Here is a 26,294-nt window from a genome sequence, read left to right on the forward strand (position 1 = left end):
CCTCTTGCCTATTTTTGATACACCCACTGTTAAGGGTGGACTAACCACGTGACTTCCTCTCTCTTCAGGTCGGACTCCGGACTCTTCCAATCGCTCCAAGGCACGGGGACCCCTACTCTTACCCGCAACAACGCAAACCCACGTGAACAGACCAGGGGAAAAATAAAATTCACTCAAACCTCTCATCACTAAGTCAAAGTCCCCCAGCTCTTGAAAGAAAAAGAGTCCTCTTCCGTTGGGGATGGAGGAAGACCACACGAAGCAGCCACCTCTGCACTGTGAGCTCAGAAACATTCCCTACCCCACTCCCCGATGACCCCGGCCAGTTCTTCCTCAGACAGCGGCAGTACTGCGACGGGACCCCTCACAACACCAACCAAGAAAATGTCCTCCAGGGCAGAGCTGGGCAGCTTCCGAGGCCGCCGGGACCGCTGCTGAGCCTGGGGGGGGAGGGGGGCGGGGCGCTGGGGGCGGCATCACGAGGGCAGGTCACCCGGGAACCGAGCCTTCCCGCCTCCCAGGCGAGGGTCTGTCCACTCGGCCCCGCCCTGGGGCCGCAGGGCACACGCAGCTCGGGCTGGCTCGGCTCCCGGGGACCGGGGTCGGATGAGCTCCGCGCGCAGGGAGCCCCCGGCCGCCGCACTCCGCGCCCCGGAGCCCCGCGCGCTCGCCGCCCCGAAGGGAAACCAGACCCGGGCGGCGGGACCGCAGCCGCGGGGGGCGCGGCCCGAGGGTCGCCAGCTCCGCGCCCCGCGCCCCGGCCACCCGGCCTCGCCGCTCCCCCAGGCCGGCGCCCCCCCCACTCCGTGCGCGGAGAGCACCAGCGCCCCGCGGAGAGGAGGGTGCGGGGGTGCTGGGCTCGGGAGGGACCGACCCCTCACCACACCCCGCCGGCGGCAGGAGGAGGTCACCGCCCGCCCCCTCCCCGCCAGCTCTGCCGGCCGTGGTCCGGGGCAGCCTAGCCTCTCCGGCCCCCGCACGGCCCGAGGCGCCCGAGCCCCTCTGGAGCCAAGCTCTCTGCGCCGCTCTCCGACCGCAGGGCCGGGAGGGCTCCGCCAGGGGCCGCGGCGGGCGGGAGCGCGGGGCTGCTGCCCACCGGCCCCCTTTTCCTCCCCTACCCACCCCCAACGCCGCCCTACCTGCCGTCCGGCCGTGGCCCGCCGCTCCGGGACCCCCAACGTGCCGGGAGGACCCGCCGTGGACCGCGCGCCAGACTGGACGCCTCGGCGACTCTAGAGGCCTGACGCCCCGCCCGCGCGCCAGGGCAATAAGAGTCCACGGGGCCGCGAGGGCGGGGAGGGGGCGGGGAGGGGGCGGGGCGGCCTGGGCCGAGGGGGGGAGGGGAGGGGAGGGGAGGGGAGAGGAGGGTAGAAGCGGGCTGCCCGGCAGGTTGGCGGCGCGCCTGTCCGTCCCCACCTCCCGGGTAGCAGCCCCCGCCCCGGGCAGCACCTGGACGAACGGGCTTTCCCGGAATTTCCAGGAGGGATGGATAACGGGAAAGAATTTAACTTTTTTTCGAGGCCAGTAGGGATGTGGGCTGCATGTCGGGTGATTTGCCCCAGGTTTTGAGTCTTCTCGTTTCTGGACTAAGAAGGAAGGTCCAGGACCTCTGCTCCAGGGCAGCATTCCAGCGGGATGGAGTGAAACCCGGCGGAGGCGGGGGCGGCCCGGGAAGAAGGGGCTGCGGGCGTCGGGCTGGGCCGGTGGGTCGGAGCCCATCTCCTGCGCACCATCAGGTACCATCAGGAAGACTGCGCAGCACTTAAATCCCAAAGCATACAGATCGCGTGGAACGCTTCTTTCTTGTTTAAGGAAGGAGAGGATAATGTCTAGATTTCCATGAACAGTTTACTCTGTTCCGCTCATCGATGAGTAACTGAATTGCGGGGCCCTGAGGGGACGAAGCGCAGCCGTTCTGGTTCAGCAACCGTGCCTGTCCTGTGCGCTTCTGCCGTAAACTTCCAGAGGCCCTGAGTCACTCGTTTTCAACTACGACGTGGAAGTTTCTATAGAACTGTTTACAAGAAGGAAATGGACTCATTAATTCCACAATTAATTTCTTATGTAAAGTGTGTGAGTGGGCTTAACCCTAAGTCCAGGTCAGCGACTTCTCCTTTCACTAACCCAGCTCAGGACGCCCCTGGCCCCGCACACCCCCTACAGCTGGGTGAGCAGTTATTTCTGGCCTGTTCCTCCTACACTGCGTACTCCTTGACCATCAAGTCCATATCTCCTCTGCACACCACGAACTGTCACGAATGTGAATGGGTGAGTGCTAATAGACTGCATATACTGAACACCCATGGTTGTGTCCAGCCCTTTCTGTAAAATGGTCACCAAGAAAACGCCAGTAGATGCCATCTAGGTTTGAATGCCAGTGGCCACGGTAACTAGTCTAGTAATTCTATCCCTGTCTTCAGTATTAATATCGAACAATAGGGTTTCTGGGTTCACAGCCCTGAGACAGAGACTCTACATCTCTCTCTCTCCCAGAAATAGTGTTAATCATTTTTAGATTAAAAATGATGTCTGTGAAATACTCAAGCAGTAAACCCAAAGAGGATGGTTCCCTGTGATTCAACCCTCAGAGATAAACATTGTTAACAGCCTGCAGTATCCTCTTCCAGACTTTTCTGTTTGTGCATTTCAACACACAGATTAGATCATCATTTCCATATGATTCTGTGACTAGCAGGCTCAGCGGCCATGGCTCACGGGCCCAGCTACTCCGCAGCATGTGGGATCTTCCCGGAGCGGGGCACCAACCCGCATCCCCTGCATCAGCAGGCGGACTCTCAACCACAGCGCCACCAGGGAAGCCCTACACTACTTCTTTTTTAACCTACAATATACCGTAGTCATCTTTCCAGGTCTACTACAAGGCATTATTCTCTTTTCAATTTCTGCAAGGAACAGGGGTAAAAAGCTCAGTACGTCTCTGTTTAACTTTGCTTTTCTTTCGGTTTTTGGTGTGCTCACTCCAGGGTACGTGGCCATTAGGGCTGCAAGAATGACAGCAGTGGTGAGCTGCAGGGTCTTCCAGAAGGGCTGCACTTGACATTCTGGACTGGGAGTTCCGACTTGGTGGTCTGTGCCATTAACTGTGGAAGTCTGTAGTTTTAAAATGTTTTCATAGCGATGGGATTACTGTGATGGATTGTAAAGCCACAGTTCTGAAGTGTTGTGATTTTATGATTCAGGAGTCCGTTCTCCACGTAAGCGCAGAAAGAATGACATGGGTACGGCTGAGGTGCCGGCACCATGAGCTTGGGAGAGGCTGTAGGAGGAACGAGACCCACAGGGTTGGTGAACCACCAGGAAACACCCCGTTCCTCTCCCCTCCAGAGGCAGCAAGGAAGGATGACCCAGAGATCCACCATCACTGCCTTACTGCTACTCTAGGAGCCCAGAACTGTGAAGCAGTGTCTACATCTCACAGGTCAGATCCGGGAGGATTTCAGAACTGGTGCAAAACACTTGAGTCTTTTAATGCTTTCAACTTTTAAAGACTTTAAGCGTGCAGTGGGGGAGGCGTGGGTACATCTTATATATCACTTTGGCAAGTCCAAGCTTTGTGACAACTGTTATCAGTACTGATAGGAATCCTGCCAAGCTTGAGAGAGAACATGCATCCCCTTGTGTACTCGGAAGATCCTGAGCAGCAACCTTCTCCTTAGATTTTCTCCTCTCTCTCTCCCTGAGCTAAAACTTAGAGCTCTGTGGCTTTAGGGCAACAGGAAGGGGTGGAGAACACACCTGCATCCACTCATACCCCCAGGGGCTGCACTCCGGGACTCCCACTGGCCCCCGGGAGCATCTGGCAGAATCTCCTCTAAGGTTCCTGTCTCCAGGGTCACTTTTGCACACTGGGGCTCAAACACCTAATGGCTTCAAACGTGCAAATTTAATCTGAGATGAAGTAATTTGCTCAGTTGTCTAAGTGTTTGCGGAGGAGGGTGGAATGGGTGAAGTTAATCCTTCAAATCATTCCTTGTTTCTCCTTTTCACATTCTCAGGAAAAGAATGAAGCTCAGGGTGGTTAAAAACTAAAACAGCAGCAAAAGACGGCTCAAAACAAATGGTATTCACTGAACAAACAAGATCCTGGCAGGGAAGCCAGCCACAGAGATCTGGCGGCTGGCAGGTAGCACACGGCCCCCACCTCAAACATGCTCGGCATCGGTGACAATATTTTATAAAGCAGATACGATGAGCAAATCAAATCCATGCCTTCTCACCAAATGTCCACTAGAAAAACTACCACCACAAGTCACAGTGCCCAACCACGCTTTTCTAACATGTAAAGCCAAAATCTACATTTTCCTTCCTTTTATTTACAGGTAGCAGTAAAAGAACATTAGTATATCTTCAGGCATTTTCCTTAAAATAATATTTTAATGAAAAGTACCAAAACCTTGAGACTTTCTCAGAAGATTCTTGGCCAATGGGCTGGCACGTATTTCCGCCGAGTGATCGATGGTGAATATAACGGATGTTCTGATAGCAATTCAGCATAAGGGTCTATTTCCACTCACTTCTGGTGCTTTGATATTGTTTTTAAAAACCTGTTGATTTAGCTCTTGCTGTATTTTTAAAAGGTACAAGATCTTGTCTCAGTGGCCCATTTCTTCAGTTGTAGAGATTACTTTTGCAAGGAATCCCAACCCCATGCAGCAAACAAGAACAGACTAGGAAAACAGTAGAGCAGTGACTGATTTTACCTGATACTGGTTCCAGCTAATATTATTTTTCAGAAAATGTTTCTGAGAGGAGAATGCTTAAGATCACCTTTCATTCTACTCATGTTTAAAATGAGCACCTTCAAGAAGTCTTGGACCACTTTGAATTTGCACTCTTTGTAGTTAATTGCAGCATTTTTAAAGAAACATATCTGTTTCCGTATCAACAACTACCAAATTACTTTAACGAAAGTGCGAAATCTTTAAAAACGTGGGTCTTCTCAGGAGGCTAAGCCCCGTGCACTATCTGACCATGAATGTGGACTCCTGGGGGAGAAGGAAAGGGCAAACCTCCAAGGACAATTCATACTTTCAACATAAAAACAGAGTGTGTATCCCACTGGCCAAGATAACTTTCTGGCTCTTTGGTTTGTACATAACTTTTTATTAAGGGCAGGGCGAAAGGCCAAGGGGAAAACAAAGGGGATTGTTTGTACTTGTGTAAAAGTGACTAGAGCCCAGTGGACGTAAAATACTAAGTGAGAGGGAACATGGTCCCCAGAAGGGCTGCAGTCATGGAGGTTAAAAAAAGATGGTGAAGTTGTAAACAAAAGAACAGATTGAGTTTGCCAGAGCAAACCAGGCCTTGAACCTGCGAAGGACTCCAGGGGAATCACAGATTCAGACCAGCGGGGGCCTGAGGAAGGATGCCTGAAAGGGCTGGGCTCTGGAGACAAGACGGCCCGGGTCCATCCAAGGCTGTTGCCATGACCTTGAACTCACAGAGCTCCTGTGTTCTCATCTGTAAAGTGGAGGAAAGGCATTTCCCTTGGCCTGCCTAAAAGAAGATAAATGAGATGCTGCCTGGGCAACCATAACACAGGGCTCAGTACATGGTGGGTGGCCTTGGTTTTCTTGCCCCTTTAATGTGTATGTTTATATTCTTACAGTATCTAAGGAATTTTTTTTTTTTTTTTTTTTTTTTTACAAAACACAGTACTTAGTTAGAAGCAGAGTAAAAAGTAATAATCTGACGTGATGCTGGTCATTTCACACACATTCTCCCATTTTATATGCCTGTACAACCCATGGGAGGTATGGCTGTTACCATCACGCCCCCTTCTCGGAGGGCAGTGCCCACAGAGAGGTTAGTAACCTGCCCAAGGACACAGAGCAGGTCAGGGGAGAAGCAACAGCATAAACTGTGGAGTCCAGAACCCAAACTCCAGGGATTCTTAACTTTGGAGTGAAAAGTACATACATATGGAAAGTCCCTTAACAACCTTGGGACACTAAGACCTCCATTAGCGAATGCTTGTTCTCGCCAAGCTACATTGTGCACAGGAACGTCTGCTTGACTGGAAATAGTTCAGGCAGCTCTAAACATGTCCTGCTTCACCCACAGAAGGATCTGACTCACTACTGAGTCTCCTCTTCCAAATCAAATGAGTTATGCTGGCTCCGATGGAATCACCACAGATTCCACATGGATGACTGAAAAGGCAGAGTGAAAAGTAGGCTTTTGCCTTTTTCTGTGACTCCCGAGTGAATGAGGAAATACTGCTATGAGCTGGCTTGTCAGTTTGACTCTATCCTGCATAAGGAAATCCTTCAGCTGAGTCCTATAAATGTAGTCACTGATAACACACACATAGGCCATAAGGTCACATTTTATATTAATCGCAGTGGCAGTTCATGAAGTTATGGGTGAGATTTCTCTTAATACCGTTACCTCTGGTGACACCCTAACAAGGAATCTTGTGTTGCTTTTTGTGCAGATTCCTTTGGATGCTTTGAAAACCTGCAGACCAGCCATCTTTCAACTGTTGCTCCCAGAAATACAGGATGTCAAACGACCTGGTGACGGATCTGCTATGGGTGGTGCCATGGAAACCAAGGTGCCCAGCGGGGTGTAGCCGGGGCCACGTGTACAGGGAGGGAAAGAGGGCTGTTTCCCACTCCTGAAACCCCCACTCTACCGAATCCGTCACTTCCTCAACTGGAGTATCCATCCATTCCCTTGAATTAATAAGCTGATCTTCTGGCTCACACTAATGGGATTATGTTATCTGAGGTGCTTACTCTTCTTCCTTTGGGAAGTACACGGGAATTGGCTTGGGTGCTGCAGGGAAAGGCTTTCTAGCAGAGATTTCCAACTACCAAGAGGATCGTTGAGATTATTTTATGGCATAGATCTTTGACACAAAAAATGTGCAAACCTAGACTCTGGTACTAAAAGGGACTGAAGAGAGAGAGAGAGAGAGCGCTAAGGGGAAGTCAAATATTCCAATTAAATTTTCTCTAAGAACAGAAATTTAATAGATGCATTTTATATTGGAAAATCCCCTGACTGTATACCCTAAGACACATAGAGCAAATATTTGGTAACATCGGTCATTTAAGAAATTAATTTATCTGTATATAGCTTATGTGATTCATCGTTAAAACAACTGACTTAATATTGATACTGCCTATTATGGGCCCCTGACACAACGAAGTACTAGATTTCAAGAGAAAAAAAATCAAGACTTTTCCCTAAGATTCCATCAGGTATAAGGAATATTCCCATCGTTCCAAAGAATTGAGGTCACTGTTCTTGTATCAGTGAATCATATTTTACTCTTTGCTGATAGTCACCTTAGAAAGAGTTAACTGATTCTGAGGTAATTTGGTCACATAATGGGATGATATCGTACCTTCAAAGAATGATTCAAAGAACCAAGCGGCCCAGCAGTGTTTTCAGATGGACTTTTTTTTTTTTTAATAACATGCAATGAATTGTGATGAAATGTGGCACGTGCAGTGTCCAAAGAGAGAAGACTGTGCTGAGGCAAAGTGGAGTTTAGGGCACCCGTTTTAAAGTTGTACACAGTGCTCTGTGTAAAACAGATAACCAACGAGGACCTGCAGTACAGCACAGGGAACTCTGCTCAACACTCTCTAATAACCTACATGGGAAAAGATTTTGAAAAAGAGTAGATACATGTATGTGTATAACTGAATCACTTTGCTGTACACCTGAAACTAACACCATGTTGTTAATCAACCAGACTCCAATATAAAATAAAAATTTTTTAAAAAAGATTAAAGGGCTTCCCTGGTGGCGCAGTGGTTGACAGTCCGCCTGCCGATGCAGGGGATACATACGGGTTCGTGCCCCGGTCCGGGAGGATCCCACATGCCGCGGAGCGGCTGGGCCCGTGAGCCATGGCCGCTGAGCCTGCGCGTCCGGAGCCTGTGCTCCGCCACGGGAGAGGACGCAACAGTGAGAGGCCCACGTACTGCAAAAAACAAAAAACAAACCAAACAAAAAAGATTTAAAAAAAAGAAAAGCCTCAGTTTTCTCATCTATAAAATGAAGACACTATTATCTTCCTTGAGTGACTGATGCAAAGCTTAAATGAGTATAAGTAAACACCTAAAAACAAACAAAACAAAACAGTTGTAATTTCAGAGCAAAGTTGACAAAGTGAGATTTGGAAAGTAAAGTTTTCAATGCAAGAAAAGCAGAAAGACAGCATCCACCCTAAAGACTAACTTCAGCCTACCTCCTTCAGACCAAGCCTCAGCAGAGCATGACCGCACTCTAAAAAAGCCTCGCTGGAGACGGATGTTTTAGCGACGGCTCTAGACACATCTCAGCCACTGTCGCTCCTCAGGTCCTGAGCCGACAGGCGGCAGTGTTAGATCCCGCCTTCCCTCGTGTGCGGCGGGCAGACGCCTGGCCTAACTTTGGTGCCACTGTGCCCCGGTGACACTCTACAAAGCCTCTGTCCCAGCAGTGGATGCACTGGCTGGACGAAGTTCTCCTCTCACATGGGCTCCATTTCAGAGCTCAGAGGCGCAGCGCAGGGGGAGTAATTCGGGATTCGGTGCACTGCCTCGGGGTCGGCGTGCCACGGCCCAGTCGGCAGCCCAGCGGGGCATGCTGGCCGGGCCAGGAGGTGGTACGGACGGAGAAAGGGATCACCCAGTCCTCAACCCCCCTGTGGCTCGGAGAGAAGCATCTAGAGAAACAGAAGTGGAAGGGGGCTAGTTCTGGGTTACAAGGAGGGCAGCCGTGGTCAGGACGGCCACTGTCTGTGATCTTGGGCAGGGCCAGCTCATCCGACAGTGGGTGCCGGGGCTCAGGCCCACACACTTGTGGCAGCCCACAAAATTTTTTTAAATTTTAGATAATTTTAAACTCGGAAGAAAAAAAATGAACATAAGTGACCGTCGTCGTGATGACTGTATAGTAATGAATCCAGCCTGGATTCCAACCGTCTTTAGGCCAATGCTGTTATAAAATAGAATTCTAATTTTTAATGGAGAAGGGACCCACGAAGGCAGAGGAGTCTGGGGCCACGACAGTCCCAGAGCAGCCCTAACGGTTGGTCGTCTGCGCCCTGCACACTTTCATTGGTTGTAAAGCACGTCCGCCCCCTCGCCTCCTTTCAGGGCTGTACTGTGTGCGAACCTAAGGCAGTAGGCGTCGCACGTTTTTAAAAGAAGAAAACAGGTCCTGTGTTCTCAGGCTCCTTACCATCTAAGCGGGCGGACAGTCAGCTGTTCACAGCTGATGCTTTGCAGCCGCTCATTCACGTGAACGTTTCTCCCACTGAGAGTGAGTTGCTGGCGCGTAGGTGAGGCACAATCGTCAGTTCGTGGGGACACCCTTAAAAGGCTTAACGGAAAGCTTGACACATTTAGAAGCTGGACCTCCTCGGGTCTTGTCTGGGGAAGGAGGGAGGGCCAGGCTGAGGGTGGCGGGTGTGCTCCAGACCCCTGTGTGGCCCCCGATGCCACGCCTCCTGGAAGCCCTACCCATCCTGGGTTGGTCCACTTCATCTGCAGATGCTCTGCTTTTCACTTTTTAAATCCCTCAAGAGTCCCTTTTCAATTTCAACTTGTTCGTGGTGTTAAGAGAGCACTTCAGCTACCAAAACACCACCTCTATTCGGTAAAACAATTCCAACCTTGGTCCCTTGTCACCATGTACCTATTCAGACTTTATTTTTTAGACTGATTTATTTTATCTTTTCCAGCTTTATTAAAGTATAATTGACAAATAAAAACTTTTACTTGCTTAAGGAGTACAACGTGATGTAACTTTGTGTAATGATGACCCTGATCAAGCTAATTAACACACCCATCACCTCGTGTGTGTGTTTGCACGCATGCGTGCGCAAAATTTACGTACACCAGGCTTTAAATATAACAAAAGATCTCATCCAGTCCTAAGTCCTCTTGGAAATGAGGTCTTTAGGGAAAAAAGTCCCTTAATTTCCTGGTCTCCTTGTCTGCTCAGTGGAGGGGTTGGATGGTGTGATCCCTAAGGCTGCCTTCAGTGGGATGGTCCAGGGATCAGGCCCAAGGTCAACCCACTCTGGTCTGGCTGTAGGTAGGACTTTGGTAGCAACTCTTCCAAGGGGTGTTGGTGTACTGCAGAGAGCAAGGGTCTTCAGTGACAATCCACTGAGAAGTGACAAAAAAATAGTAAAACCTCTCCTTATGTTTATCTTATCCTTTAAATATTTGATTCTTTGTGTATATTTTTAATATATGCAACATAATACACGTATGTATTTTACATATACAGGTATGTGTACATATACCTATATATGTATAGACGCACAAACCTCAGAGATACTGTGGGTTCGGTTATAGACCTCAGCAATAAAGTGAATATTGCAGTGAAGCAAGTTGACAGGAACTTATTGGTTCCCCAGTGCACATACCAGTTCTGTTTACACTATACTGCGGTCTATCAAGTGTGCAATAGCATTGTGCCTCAGAATGATCATTCCTTAATTTAAAAATACTTCATTGCTAAAAAAGGCTAACCATCATCTGACAACGCAGGGCTGCCACAAACCTTCAATTTGTAAAAAAAAAAAAAAAAAACACACTACCTGTGAAGCACAGTAAAGCAAAGCACAGTAAAATGAGGTCTACCTGCACATACACAATATTTTACTAAAGGGGATAAACGACCCAAAAAACTTAGTATCCCATGGTTTTACGGCACAAAGAAATATGTAAGCAATGCAATTCACCAGGTGACGTGTGGCAGAGGGCTGGCTTCGAACACCCATCTCTAGGGTCAGCTTAGAGCTTCAAACATGCACATTTAATTTGAGAGGAAGTACTGGGGTCTGTCTTCCACTAGTCTGGGGAAGGGGATGGAATGAATACAGATACTTCCTTCAAACTATTCCTTTATATGGAGATTCCACTAAATACCCCAGATAGCTGAAGACTTGAGAAACTCACAAACCTGCCCCGCCTGGACCCCTGCCCCGTCCTGCAAGTTACCGAGTTGATTCTTATGGGTGCAGCTCTGGATAAGCTATGTTTGGAACTTGGATGTTGTGGATAAGCAGAGCATCTGACCTGCCAAATCTCTGTCCCTACTGATGTGGAAGGACCCAGAAGCCACGAAAATACAGACATTTATTACTCCACAATTTTCACTGAGACCCTCACTTCATACATATGTGTGGCATTATCAGATTCCTTACTGATACCATGTACAACATTTCAAAATTTACATGTCTGTCTCCCAAATTTTTACTGATGCAGGTAATTTTTGGAACTGCTTCTGTAATTATCATTCTCCTATTCAAACAGAAATTGCCACTTGGATACCTGGCTTCATTTTCTCAATGGAAGTGGAACTTTTCTCATACCTTCAGACACGTTCAAGAGAAGTGTCAGCTACTTGTGATGCTTAGGTGTACCCTCCAAAGCTTTCATTCACACCTACTGAAGGAACGCATGTTCACGTTTAGGGGCTCGTGCTCTGGGTCTGAATCCCGATGTTGTCACTTGCCAGGATGTCTCTGGGAAGGTTGTGTAACCTCTCTGAGCCTCAGTTTCCCCCTCTGAGAAATGGGAACAGCAGTGCTGCCCACAACACGGGGCTCAGTGAGGATTCACGGAGATGCCCAGGGTCACTGGGCACAGCTGCCAACACGGTTAGCGATTCCCGTCGTCATTGCTCAGAAACATGGCCACGTGCGGCCGCTGAGGAGTTTATATTCTAAATGAGTAACTGGACAAAGAAAACTGCTAAGGCATCGCCTCATCTGAGTCAAGAACACAGATTAAAGCTCCTTTAAACTCATGATCTATCAAAACAAGGCTGACGGCCATGCTCTTTGGGTCCCCACACGAGGGGGCACGTAGGGAAGGCAGCAAGTGCAGCCCTGATAGAAGAACCTCCCTTAGGGACCGAAAGACAACGTTCAACCCAGGTGCTGGCTACAGCGCGAACCCAATGTGAGATCTCGCACAGTTCATGTCAAGTCCTGTGTCTCAGTGTTCTAAACGTGCACCAGAGGGGCTGGAGGAGATTACATCTAACATCTACAGTTATTAAATCACTACTGTAAGTCATCATAGGAAATCCCGTTAAGATAGAGTTATTTCTTTGCTCCTCCGCTTTTTGATACCAGGGCATGTAAACGATTTGTGCATTGTTCTAAGTCTGCATTAGCTTTTCCCTGTAAGTAGAATAATTCAAATGAGCTGACTTATGCGAAGTGCTTTCTCATCACTCAGAAGTCCTTGGAATTCCTTTCAGTAGTAGAGGGACCATCCAAGCTGAAGCGCCGACTGGAAGATTGGATGAACTGCTCTGGCTGCGAGCAGAGGTTTGCTACCCGAGGCCGGGAGATCACCCTGCTCGGGCATCCTGTATCCTCTCCTCTTTAAACTGGGAGGGCTGCTGGCGAGGCTGGGGAACCCCGGACGGACCCCAAGGCCTGGTCACCCCACATTAACCAGATCACAGAGAAATGCCCAGAAGTCTCTGCAGTTACATTTCCTTTGTTTTTCTCACAGAGAACTACAGCTAGCTTTGTTTTTGTTTTTAGAAATAACTGACATATTATTAGTAAGTAGAAATCACAGCTCTCAAAATCACAAAGGCCGTTTGTTACAAGATCATTAAGGACACAAACAGAACTTTGTGAGCTTATTTGCTGTGCAGATAGAGTCTGAAATTTCAGTTCTTTCTTACCCTGGAAACTCTTATTCCTTTTTTAAAAAAATTTAAGCGGTGTTTATTATGAAAAAGTACAACTCATAAAGGCAAGAAAAATGTATCCATATTCATAATGCACTAACACTAATATTTTCTCCATGTTCTTTTCCCGTTTCCCGTCTTCGAAGCATAGCTGTGTGGACAGTGTGTCATTTTATAAACTTTTCAGCTTCATTACATTATTTCTCATAAACATACTTGTCTTCATGGTCTGACTCACAACTAGGTTTAGTGGCTGCATAATATTCTATTCTTTGAGACAAGGGAATTAACATTCCACGTTCTTTGGCTCTAGTTTGCTTCCTTCTTCTGAAATAGTGAAAAAAAAAAAAAAAAGCTATTACAGGAGACATTTTCAGGTTTATATGTTTATTCCTCTTTTGAATTATTTCCTCAGGGAACATACTGAAGAGTATGACTTTGAGATGAAATACCGCTTGTATAACTCTTGACATTTATAGCTAAATTGCTTTTTTCTTTTTTTAATTCACTTCTTTATTAGTGATGGTAAGCATGTTCTCATAAGGCTGCCATCTTCCTGAATAGGGAAGGCTCACTGAGTAGGGTTCATTCCTGAGTGTGAAGCGGTTATTTCTGAGACCAGAACGTGCCCCTGAGCCCAGCCTGATGCAGAGCTCTTGTGGGCTGTGGGGTTCCCGCCCTTTGCCCTGTGGCCAGCTCTCTCCTCAGACTCTCCCTTCCCACGACGCAGTGTTCTGGAAGTTTCAAAACCCAGTGTGGGCTGTCCAGTTGTGTATTTGGGGTGGGAGTGGAAGCGGGGGGCTCCTTCCCTTCCCTACCTTCAAGTTACCAACAGTCAAGTTGCGGAGGATTTTTAAAATTCCGATCCAGGATGAATGCCCTATATCTGTTCCTCGCTTTGAATATAAATATATTGACTGCTTGGTGAACAGAAATCATTTCTCCGTGTTGGTTCTGTGGCACAGAAAGGTGTTTCTCAATCTGTTTAGGATTATCCTGAAATTCCTCTTCCAAAGCTCCGCCCTCCTCCACCCACACTACAAAAAGGTGTCAAAATCAACGTTAATTCATATTACTAAGTAACAAAGATCATTTAACACTTTGGAGGGTCTGGGAGATGAGGCTGAGAGGATCACATGAGCCACCGATGCTTTCTCTGCATAATTTCCTTCTTTGACATCTTCACTATCTACCAACAAACACACCTGGATCAAACGTTTCCCTCATTTGTGAAGAGGTTCGCTTTTTCTCAAAGGACACAACTAACGCTCCGTGTTCAGGGTGCGTCTGAAAATGGGAGTCGAGATATCTTTGTGACGTCTTGGAAACTTTCACCATCTTCAGCTAAAAGTTTCATCAATTACACATTAAAGGAGTGCCACGGTGCTTCTAACGTACAGCTTGCGTTTTTTCCCCCGTTTAACAAGGGAATACTTATTATTTCAGCTGCTCAAAGCATTTCTAAACGTCTCTCCGTCGCTGGTCTACAAAAGGGGAGAGATGCAACGTGTATTTCTCACCCCTGCTGAAAGACCAGAGATCCTGTTTTCCCTGTGTGTTTTGTGTAAGCAAGTGACACCAAAATCCTTTGACATTTTTCTTTGCTTATTTTTACTCTCCCAGATTGCCTCGTATCTGCACTCGCTTCTTTTCTGAAATCCTGCAGCGCCAATTTCCTTATTTGGTCGCTAGAGCTGCTCTTTGTCTGGGTCAAACATTCTGCTAAGCTTGCAGCCTAGCTTCAACCCCGCCCCGCCCACTGCTCCCCCTACACACACACACACACACACACACACACACACACACACACACACACACTCTCCCTCTCTCCCCCACCCCCCACCCCCCGCTCCCCCCCTCCCTAGCAGGTCACTGACTCAGCCTCCTTTGCCTTTACTCTCCAAGCATCCAGCACTTATGCCCATTTAAGGAGCGCCTTTTGGAAATCATAAGGGGCCGGAGAGCTTGCAGCTGTTTGGAAAGTTCGCTCTGTTGCATACACTCCAAGTCACCGCAAAGCCTGTATTTCACACGCATGCCCTCCGCATGGGGCCGGGCACCTTTCTGGAAAGAACAAAAAGCCCAGAACGCTCCTGGTCGCCTGATCTGTGGTCACCTGACTCCTCAGTGTCCTGGCTCCTAATCTAGCTGAGGGCAGAGTGGTTTGGTTTTGTCTTCCCCTTCCCCAATCCGGGGTGCCCGCAGGACACTCCAGTCTCAGATCGGAAGGAACGTAGTACCCAGGCCCAGCTGGGCAGGCCGGGTCCTTCAGTGGAGGGCACAGGCTCCCAGCGTCGGCCGTCGGCTCCGCGCTCTGGGGCTGCAAGCAGCTGGCATCTCGAGGGCAGAAGGGTATTTTCTGCTTTCTGTACTCAGACGCGTGTGGGGAAAGCACAGCTCTCTGCATTCCCTATTTAAGAAAGAAGCTGCCAGGGCCCATCCCATAAAACACAGCCGTGTTTCTTCACATGTAAACAAGAGAGAAATTCCTTGGGCAAGCACACAGCCTTTTGGTTCCTGGAACAAAGCGGATGGTGGTATTTATTATGTCAAATAAACACATCATCCCACTCCAAAAGGAAACCTGAAACAATCAGCTGAACAAAGCAGTTTTCAAGGTTTTAATCCTTTTGCAATTAGCTCTTGTCTAACTCCACAGAGAAATTCAGACTAAGCTATTTTCCCAGACGGAGGAGCCTGTGTGATTCAAGTCTGTTCCCAAGACTTGCTCTGAAAGGAATCAGAGCTCGTTTCCCAAGGTAAGTAATATAAACATACAGGATATCCTATCACTTGATATTATTCCTCATTTAGCACCACACATAGTCTGTACTTTCCTTTGTCCGTTGTGCTCAGGATTGAAGCCCCGTTGTCATCTGGCGTCGGACTAGATGCTGTCATCAAGCTTCACAGTGGACACGCTGACCATCACAAGGGGCAGACCAAACCCCACAGAAAGCACGTTTTCTCCCGGCCCCTCACCATTCAGTCAGCTTACTTTGTTCACCATTTTCTCCCGGCCCCTCACCATTCAGTCAGCTTATTTTGTTCACCATTTTCTCCCGGCCCCTTACCATTCAGTCTGCTTATTTTGTTCACCATGGTGACCAGTGTGGAAATAGCATTCAGCTTAACAGAATTCCCAAAGTGTATTACCCTCTTTTGTTCAGGACCGTCTCTGACTGGCTGGGATGAATTCTTGTTGGTAGAAGTCCTAATCCTCCTAGGAGATGGACAGGGTATGGATTATAAATATACTCTCAATGACCTCCATTGGTTGTAACCTCAAGGAATCAGACGGGCCTTGAACATGGCTGGTAAGTTCAAACTTGTCCAGGGTTTAGAGCACAAGAAGTCGTGACACTGTTATACTTAATTCTATCACTGAAACACCACGATGCTACTAGAAGAAAATGATTTGTATACCTGCGATTGTGAAGCAGTCAACAAGCACATGTCCAAGAAAAAGAAATCTGTGAAAGCCTATTTCTGAGCTTTTAAGATTAATGTTTACACTGGTGCATCCATCTCATTGTCAAGAAGAAAGATGGTAGCGGCCACTAAAAGATTAAAAAATTCATTGTTTTATGGGAGAAAAGTTTAAACTGAGAATATTCTACCATGATTTGGGAAACACCATCCCTGCTCACTTTCAGCCCAGTGTTCTGGGAAGCATCGTCCAGAAACACTGGCATCAAGACACTAGCCCCGTATGTGTGATACCGCTTAAATGCGGACTCTAAAAAAAAAAAAAAAAAAAAAGATGCAAATGAACTTATTTACGAAGCAGAAACAGATTCACAGACTTAGAGAACGAACTTACAGTTGGGGGTGGGGTGGGGTAGGGGCAGGGGAGGGATAGTTAGGGAGTTTGGGAATGACCTGAACACACCGCTCTATTTAAAATAGATAACCAACAAGGACCTACTGTATAGCACAGGGTACCCTGCTCAGTATTATGCAACGACCTAAATGGGAAAAGAATTTTTAAGAAAGAATAGATACATGTATACGTATAACTGAATCACTTTGCTGTACACCTGAAACTATCACGACATTGTTAATCAACTGTACTCCGATATAAAATAAAAAGTTCAAAAAAAAGAAAAAAAGAAAGTAGCCCAAGACTGGGCTTCCAGACCTGTTTTTGTGCCAGTTTTGCTGCAAAGCAGCTGTGTCACTTTTAAGTAAGTCATTTCATCCCTATGACCCTTATTTTCCACATCTCTGAAATGCAGACACCATTTTAAATCAGAATCCCCAGTGTGGTGAGGTTTCCACATTCCCCCAAAGCCCAGCAGAAATGGTATATTTACTCAAGACAGACCTTATAGGCTATTGCGTAATTGATTTCCACCCCCAGTGACCCTGCTCTGCTGGTAGAAAAATTTGGTAAGTAAGTGGAGGAATCTGAAATATGAGTTCTTAGTGAAAAAAATCAGAATTAGATTAACATAATTTCAAATAATTTCCCCAAGCCTAAACTGCTAAACTCTTAGAAGGAGAAAGGTGATTGGCTCTTATGCTTTTATCTGTGGTTCCCAAATTTAGCCAGAAATTTAGGCTGACTTACCCCCATCCTTTCTCTGAGTTGTTCTTGGGATCATGAAGTTTCTGAGCCTGGTTTACAACTTCTCAAAACTGTGGGCAAAACCTATTATTGACAGATTCTAAGTACATTTTTTGGTTGTTGCTTCATCCCACACTCTCCCGACTGAATCAGGAGTTCAGTGGAGCTGGTTCTTTCTAGGCCGCGTGCCTGAGCCTCCCGACCCCTTGTGTCACACTGTGTCCAGGACACCGTGTCTGGGCCACCTGAGGGATGCTGCGGGTCCCACAGTAAGGTGGAGCTGCGAGATGGGGAGAAAACTGCTGATGTGCACAGTACGTGATCCTAACGATAGCTTTAAAAAACAGAGAGAATGATCTGGGTTTTGTACTGGGGCGTCAAAATGTGATACAATCAGGTTGACCAGTTAAAATAATCCTGCCTGTGCTTTAGTTTCCTCATTCTAAGTAGACGGTAACTGCCTTGTTCTGAAGCAGGGGAGGTTTCTCAAAAGAAGCCCTGCTTTTATGTCCCTGTACCTGGGAAAGTGCGGGTAGCACGAAGTAGTAAGAAGGGCACTGCCTGGGAAGGGAGAAGACAATTAAATTCTGTGATTCTGGTAAAACTGATAATCTTTTCATATCACCCCTTTCCACAGGCGTGGACCTTTCCTTGGAGTTATAGTTCTCTTGAGAAAAAAAAATGCATCATTTGGACCTTCAAACATGAGTCAGGAAATAGATTCCAATTCCCTTTTCTTTTTTTCAGAATGATTACCTTTTTCAAAAGAAAAGAAACCCACACTAAGAGCTCTGGGGACAATGAGGCCTTCCGCACCAGCATTCCAAGCCCGGATTTGCTTTTGGGGAGGTTCCTCCCTGCCAGGCCCTGCATTCTTTCCGACGGCCTGGCATTCAGGCTGGCGAGACGATGGGGGGCTGGGAGTCGGGGCCATTTTCAGGCTTTGCTCTCATTTCCACGCCCATGTTTACACTGCAGGGTCTGATGGGAAAGAAGGAAAATGGTTGCCAGATGTTTCCCCACATTTGTTTCAAGAGCAAAGAGGAAGCCCGACACACTCTTCACGACAACACTGCAAGCGAACGAGTGTGACAGAAGGGGGACACCCATCCCGGAGGCCCGGCTGCGGCCGCACGCTGCTCCCGGTGTGGCGTCTTCACATTAAGCTGCTCTTAGGAGAAGCCCCCCCAGGGATGGAAAATCTTCTCAAAGCAGCAGGCGGGAGAGGGCCTGCAGCCTAAATGGTGACCAGGAGCGTCTGGACACGTCCTCTCCCCTGCTGGCCGTGACCCAGCCCGCCACCCCGGAAGCGTGCTCGCTGGAACCCCTGCCCGGCTCTCTGTCCCCCAGACTGTGGTCCCCATCCATCCAGGCGGCTCGGCTCTCCATACCGCAGGCTCAGGGAGCGACCGCGGAGGCCCACGGGACACACTGCCACGTGCACTGTGCCCGACAAGCCAATGTCAGTTGCCAAGCTTCACGGCAGGGATGCCGAGTGAGGCCTGGGCCCCCCGAGCAAGGCCCGTCCTGACACGTCTCCAGGGACGGGAGGTCTGGACCAGAGGGTGGGGAGTAACCCTTGTTTGGCTGGTACCGAGCCTCGGGTCCCAGGCTGAGGTTCATTTCTCTGAACCCAGGTCCCTTCTTTGTTTCCGCAATCGAAGACCAAGACGGGTTCTGTAAGGTCAGGGCTGGTGTGTGTCTCACCCAACACAGAACACCTCTCACCGCGGCTCTCCCCTCCTCCGACAGGAAGATGCTGCTTTGCCACACTCCACTGTCCTCCTTCGAACCTCTGACCTTTTCTAGTCCACAGCACCCACCAGGAGAGCTCCCAGAGCGGATCCGGTGGCACCGTCACCTCCCTTCTCTATTTCTCTCGGGTTTTCATGCCGCCGTTTCACACCCTGACTCTGAGCTGGACAGAACCTTCTCCCCTTAGAACCTTCTTCATCTTCTGCGTTTCCTGTTTCTCTGCAGTTCAGTAGACATTTTTTTCTTTAATTTATTTGATTGAAGTATAGTTGCTTTACAATGTTGTGTCAGTTTCTGCTGTACAGTTATACACATAACTGTGACTCAGTTATACACATACATACATGCTTTTTCATATTCTCTTCCATTATGGTTTATCCCTGGATATTGGATAGAGTTCCCTGTGCTCTACAGTAGGACCTTGCTGTGTATCCATCCTGTATGTACTACTTTGCATCTGCTAATCCCACACTCCCAGTCCATCCCTCCCCCACCTCTCCTTCCCCATGGCAACCACAAGTCTGTTCTCTATGACTGAATCTGTTTCTGTTTTGTAAGTAAGTTCATTTGTATCATTTTTTTTTTTTTCTTTTTTTGCGGTATGTGGGCCTCTCACTGTTGTGGCCTCTCCCGTTGCGGAGCACAGGCTCCGGATGCGCAGGCCCAGCGGCCATGGCTCACGGGCCCAGCCGCTCCGCGGCATATGGGATCCTCCCAGACCGGGGCACGAACCCGTATCCCCTGCATCGGCAGGCGGACTCTTAACCACTGCGCCACCAGGGAGGCCCTATATCATTTTTTAATTAGATTCCACATATGAGTGATATCATATGATGTTTGTCTTTCTCTGTCTGACTTACTTCACTCTGTATGATCATCTCTAGGTCCAGCCATGTTATTGCAAATGGCATTAGTTCATTCTTTTTTTTTTATTTACGGCTGAGTAATATTTCATTGTATACATGGACCACATCATCTTTATCCGTTCATCTGTCGATGGGCATTTAGGTTGCTTCCATGTCTTGGCTATTGTAAATAGTGCTGCAGTGAACACTGGGGTGTATGTATCTTTTAAACTTACAGCTTTCAGTCTTTTCCAGATATTTGCCCAGGAGTGGGATTGCTGGATCATATGGGCTCTGCTTTTGGTGTTTTGAGAGGACATACACTTTCTGAACACCCATTAGTTAGAAAAGACTTCTCCGTAGACCGATGACAGAAGAGGACCAAGGTATTTACCTTCCCCTCCGAGCAGAGGCAGCCACAACTCCACGAAACAGACACGGCTGCAACTGGCGGGAAGGGATCCGTGTGGAGCCCGCGTGGGGCTGTGGGACCCGGGGAGGTACCTGCGGCACGTGCTGGGCGGCCACGTGACTCTCCACAGCCGCGGAGCCCCAGATCTGGGCACGTCTGTCTCTTGTCATTGCTCTTACTTTTGGGGGAGGGAGACAAAGCTGCTTCCTTACAAGGGTCACTGCCATAAAGGTTGCTGCCCTTCCCCAATCGGCTCCAGCCCCCAGCTCTCTCCCCGTCTCTCACCACCTCTCTGTCCCGAGATCTCTGTCGTCTGACCTGTGGTCACTCAGCCTTCCCGTCCTCCACCTCTGACATGGGAGGGGAAGTGCTTCCATTCACCTGAAACACTACCCAAGCCCAGCGTGTGCTCAAGACTCCACTCCTTCCAGGCTCCTCCAGGCCCACAGCCCACGGCCGTACTTTTCCTCTCCTGAACTTTCAACCCCCAAATCTCCTCTCGTCAACGGGCTCCAGACAAGCGCCTTTTGTCCTCAGACCGTCTTCCAGTGACCTTCCTCCATCACTGAGGTGCCATTTTCCCCGTTTCATCACCAAATGCTGCCCAAGCTGAGCCTCCAGCCTCACTGTCTTCGTGTCCTCCTCTTCCCTTCCCTTCCCACCCTTCCCAGTCTTGCTTCCCCCCCCACCCTTGCACTGTGCTCACACCAGCCTGAGGAGGCCCTTCGTGGTCACTGGAGCACCAAACCCCAGAGCCTCTTTCTAATGCTGCTCAGTGCCCAGCCCCTTGGGCCCAGCCCTGGCCTCCCCGGAGGCTGACCTCCACCACGCTGCTCTTCCGGGTCTCTCTCACTTCCCTGGACACTCCTGCTTGGCTCTGTTCACTAACACCCCTCGTTCCTGCGTCTGACCCTAACCTATAGGCACTTCTCAAGTGTCTGTCTCCTCTCTCCTCGTCTACCGGCTACCCCTGGGGTATTTCTCACACCCCATGTGTGCAGGGGGCGACTAGAATGCACCTCTTCTCAGTTCCAGAAACTTCTTCCCAACCCCTTATTATGACACATCCACCAGCACCTGGAGCACAAGCCCCAAATGGAACTTATCCTTCCCTGGATTCCACTCCAAGTGCCCTGGTTCAGGTTTCCATCACTTGCCCTTGGCACTATTACAGTCGCTTCCTAACTTTTCCCTCCAATACCCCCTCTATGTAGCTAGTTTCCTAAAACACAAATCTTATTCTAGAACTTCTGTTTCATGTAAGAGGGCTGGCTAGGTATCTCGATCCTTCACTGAAAACAATTAAAACATGAATGATGGATTATAAAAGTCATTTTCTAACACACTGAAACATGGTCCAGAGTTAAGGATTTATAAAGGTGGGAACACAGAGTGGAAGCTGCTTCACCCTGAGGGAACTTTCCAGAAGCTAGAGAATGAGCTTCCGTTTTCATGGCCTCATAGAAACGAGAGACAGAAGAAGAAACCCCACGCTGGCTTAAGGTGAAGAGCTTAATAATCATAGACCCTTCCCTGGAAAGCCGAGACCCCTCCCCAAAAGGGCCCCAGCGTGGACCAGACATTAAAACCGTCCACCCATGGGTGCTGCTGGGTCCTTGCAAAGGAGGTTACCTTGGTTTCAGGAGAGCAGGGGAGAAAATCAGTCCAGAGAAGGTGAAACCACAACTGACCTTTTGAGCAGATTTACAACCCAGATTGCCATCATCAGGATGATTAAAAGAAGGAAAACAAAATAGCCCCCAGGCCTTGAATGCAGTTTAAAACAGCCCCAGAATGGTGATTTCTTCAGACACCTGGCAGAGCAGACCCTCTCTGGAAGAAGCCACCTTCATCCCAGGCCTCCAGGAATTCTCAGGAACAAACTTCCAAGAAATACCAGTGGTTTACAGTAAAAAAAAAAAAAAAAAAAAAAAAAAAAAAAAAAAAAGCAAGTAAATAAAATCGCAAAGGATGCATGGAAACAAGGTATCATGAGCAAGAAGTAGCAGAAATAACAGAAGAAACAGACCTATAGACCCTTCCAATACTGGACGTATTAGATACAGGGTATATAAAAATAATATCATGTTTAAAGAAATGAGACACATTTTAAAAAATTTCCTTGTTCAAAGCCCTTAGCTGCTCCCCAGTGCAAACTGTAAAGACAGGCTGAGGACTTTCAGCCTGTCTTTACAAGAAACTCATCGGGATGTGTCTCCTCTCATGCACCTACTCAACTTTCAACGCCTGGCTCAAAATGACACCACCTCCATGAAGCCCACTCAGATCTGCCCAGAAGGAATTGATGTATTTTCTCCTACGTTCTCACGGACGTTCCGCAGTACAATGTGCGCATGTCACATTACAGAATGTTCTGTTTTCCTCAATGGACTGTAAGCTCTTGAGAATCTAAAGCTTCTCTTAGAAAAAAAATCTCTGAATGTGTCACACACCTGGCCCGGTACTTTCTATACGATCGAAACCAAGGAGCGTTTGCTGAATCTGGTTCAATCGAAAAATCACTCCCCAGGCTGAACTGAACGGTCTCTGTGGTCCTCAGATTCTGGCAGCGCAAAGTAACATTTGGTATTCAAGCTTTTTACTGGCCCCCAAATCGCACTACGAAGGCTTCAGTCTCCTCACTGCCCCTTGTAAAGTCCTTGCTCACTTTTTAACATCTGACTCTGGTTCATTTGTTTTCCCCTCTTTGAAGCGCCTTCCCTCCCTCTGCTCCTGGAAACGTTGTCTTTTCCTCATTTTGTTTCTGGATCTGCGTTAAATTTTTACTCTGTTAGGAGCAGACAGTGATCAGTGACTAGCAGCCCGATTCTGCCTGTAAAAATGATAGGTGACTGGATCTCTCTCTAAGGATACACAGCTCATGTCAGTGAGCACCTGTGACGCTGTGCTGGTCTCTGGGCCAGACGCAAGAGCTGCAAATACAATCAAGGAGATCAAATTCCCTGACTCCCAAGATCTCACATTCCAACAGGGAATCAGAGATAAACGAGGACCTGTAATCATAAGGCACTAACGGCCGTGACTTCCCAGGAGCTAAAGCAAGTGAGGCCACAGCGAGGATGTGTGACCGGGTGGCAGGGGGCGGCTTCCCGGGTCACAAGGCCCCTTTCGAGCTGCCCCGAGGATGAGTCAGGAGTGTGTGGGTGGCTGGCGCGAGCATCCCAGCGTGTGGGAAGACTGTGCCCAGAGGCGTGAGGTTGTGCAAGACCCCTGCACACTCAGAGCCGGGAACGAGCTCGCGCGGGAGCCCGAGGGGACGTGGGCAAGTCCCGGCGCTGCGCTGAGGCTTGGGGCCCAGAACGCGAGATCAAAATTCCCTAAATATTTCCACTTTTCCCGCTCTCAGCCTCTGCTTCCTTCCAAAGCGTTCCCGCGCTCAGGCCTCTGCGCCCGGGGCTCCGAGCTCTCCTGCATCTTCTCCCCGCTGGAGGGCAGGGCGCCAGGGCCTGACACACCGGGGCTGCGTGCGGCCCCAGGGCCGACCCTGCACGCACAGCACAGCGGGCTCAGCCCCGCCTCGAGCTTTTGGCTGATGCTTCCACCTGGGAAACTCTTCAGACAAAGCGAGAAGAAGTCCTGGTGGTTTTCCTTCACAGAGAAAATACACACCTGCCTCTCTTTATGCTGCATACAGGACTCTGGCCACGAAAAGAGCCGCTCCTTTTAGGACACACACAAGTCTGATGCTGTGGACCATAAAATATAATATTTACCGGATAACAGCCTACGGCAAACTAAGCAATACGCTTCTTCAGTAAGAGGGCGGCTGCGGCCGCCGGAGACGGGGACTGTGGCTGTTTAACCACGGCTGCTCCATGACTTAAAGTGAGGACCCCGGTGACGTGGCTCCGAGTCCACATTTGTCTTCACTGTGAACCACAAGTACCCACACGACCAGAGCCATGGGATCTCACAAAAGGGTCTTCACTACCGCAGAAGGTTTTAACCTTACTCTAAACTGAGACACAATGGTCTTCAAGTTCTGAATACTGTTCTGAAGAACATGTATTTGTGGGCCCTCCGCTTGTGTCTAGACAGTACCAGACCGAGGTAAACCAACTAGTTTCTGTGTTACACCAACTTCTGGACAAATACAAGGGGAAATGTCCCAGGAACTTCACCTCTGGGCTGTGAAGTATGGCGCGTTATTTCTGAGTTAATGTTCTTTCCAATCTGCTTTACAAGTGACATACTTCCTTCCTGACTTTCATCAGAAAAATCAAATCTGCATGGATGACTTTTCTCCCCGGTGCTGTCTGCGGCACTCTTCTCAAGAGCCATACATGTGTCACTAACACACATGGTCCCATACACGGTGAGTCATCATTAAGAAGCCAAGCCCGTTCATGACGGTAACAGCTCGATACTGCAAATGGAAAAGATGTAAATGGATTCTAGGTCATAGGGTGTGTGTAACATCAGGCCTATCAAATGATGCAAAGGTCTTTACCATGTGGTTTTTTACAATTTCTACTCCCACCAGCAGAGTATGAAATACCCTGTCACTTCAATCCTTGCCAGAACTTGTATTCGTGGGACTTTTTCATTTTTCGTCAATCAGGTGGGAAGGGAATGGTATCTCTCTGTTGTTTTGATTCATATTTTCCTCATTACCAATGAGGCTGAGTAACTTTTCTAGTTTATTGGCAACTTGAATTCCTTCTTTGGTGAAGTGGCTGTTCAGGTCTTTCACCGTTTTTTTTCCTTTCTTTCTTATTTGCCTGACTGCCTTCTTCGTACTGATTTGTGAGTTCTTTATTTCTTTGCAGGAATTGTTTATTTTGTAACTTGTGTATTCAGGTAGTGGTCCAGCGCTGTCCATATGAGTTGAAAATATTCTCCACTCTGTGGCTTGTCTTTTTACTATCTTCATGGTGTCTTTTGATGATCAGGAGTTTTTTATTTTATTGAGCTTAAATGTATCAAACTTTTCCTTTTATGTCCTGCTTAACCCATGTGGAATTAATTTTTGTATATGGTGCGAGGAAGAAATTCGTTTAAAAACTGGAAGCACACAAGTTAACGAGTATTATTTATAAAAAGAGGAACCTTCAGAGGGAAGGTTTTATACTGTCCTCTTTTACTGCAGATGCACAGCCTGCCTCTGATAAGAGGCAAACAGAGTACCTTGTTCAGGGACAGCAGAGTGTGGATCTGTAATTCCCTTGGGAAGTAAGAATACATATGTCAGAGGCTCCATGTAGGGAAATGTTCTCAAGGGTGCATATGTGTATGAATCACACTCATGCACGGGCTACACAAATGCTTGAAAATTCATGGACAGCTTTTGGAAAGATGCACAGGAAGCAGTTACAGTAGCTACCTGTGGGGAATGTATTTTTAAAATTGTGTGCCTTGGGGGAAAATAATAGAATGTTTTAAGATTAAATTACTAAATCGTTTAATAGGAAAATAGCATCAGATATACCAAAATTTATTTACATGTGTTCTTCCAGGAATTCATCAAACAGACATGCGGGTTTTCAATGATTTCACGTGTGCTTTTTGCACAGACCCAAAATACTGGCTACTTAAGCAGCACAGGGAACTGCACTGAATTACAGCGTGCCCCACCTTCCTCGAATTCCGAACACTACTACCAAATCCATCCTCTGAATAAAAGATGGGGGAGCCCAAGAGATGAGCAATTTGCCTATAGGTTCACGGTGAGTATGTAGCGTGATTTATAGATTTGTGTTAGACATTTTTTTGATGTTAAGAGGCTCTGGTTATCTTTCAATCAACTACCCTGGTTTAAGCAAGGAGTAAGGGTTCTCTCTTTTTCTTCCTTCTGCATTTTTTGCTGAACAATTTAGTTGCACAAGGAACCAACTGTGATTTCCCTCACCCTTTAAGAAATGGGCCAGTTTACTTCAAGTCTGAACAATGAACAGCAAGGAGTTATTTAAGTATTATAGTCACAGCAAATACATCAGAATATATACACTTTTAAAAACGTTAAAACAGTTCAGCAGGTATTTGCTATATGTGATTGAACAGG

The 26,294-nt window shown here is 48.0% G+C and overlaps 1 protein-coding gene across 3 annotated transcripts in view; it reads right to left on the reverse strand.

Annotated features, from left to right (window-relative positions):
- Positions 1 to 26,294, reverse strand: part of PALLD (palladin, cytoskeletal associated protein) — a 380,643-nt gene that overhangs the window by 80,937 nt on the left and 273,412 nt on the right. The window contains exon 1 of one of the 3 annotated variants that reach the window (XM_060102705.1): positions 1,140 to 1,250. The exons of 1 other annotated variant lie outside the window; for it this stretch is intronic. The gene's annotated coding sequence lies outside the window, so the exon portion shown is untranslated. Of the gene's footprint in view, positions 1 to 1,139; positions 1,251 to 26,294 lie in introns of those variants that run through there. One more of the 3 variants, XM_060102704.1, reaches the window with a different exon arrangement.

Source organism: Mesoplodon densirostris, chromosome 6, assembly GCF_025265405.1.
Source record: "Mesoplodon densirostris isolate mMesDen1 chromosome 6, mMesDen1 primary haplotype, whole genome shotgun sequence".
Lineage (NCBI taxonomy): Eukaryota > Metazoa > Chordata > Mammalia > Artiodactyla > Ziphiidae > Mesoplodon > Mesoplodon densirostris.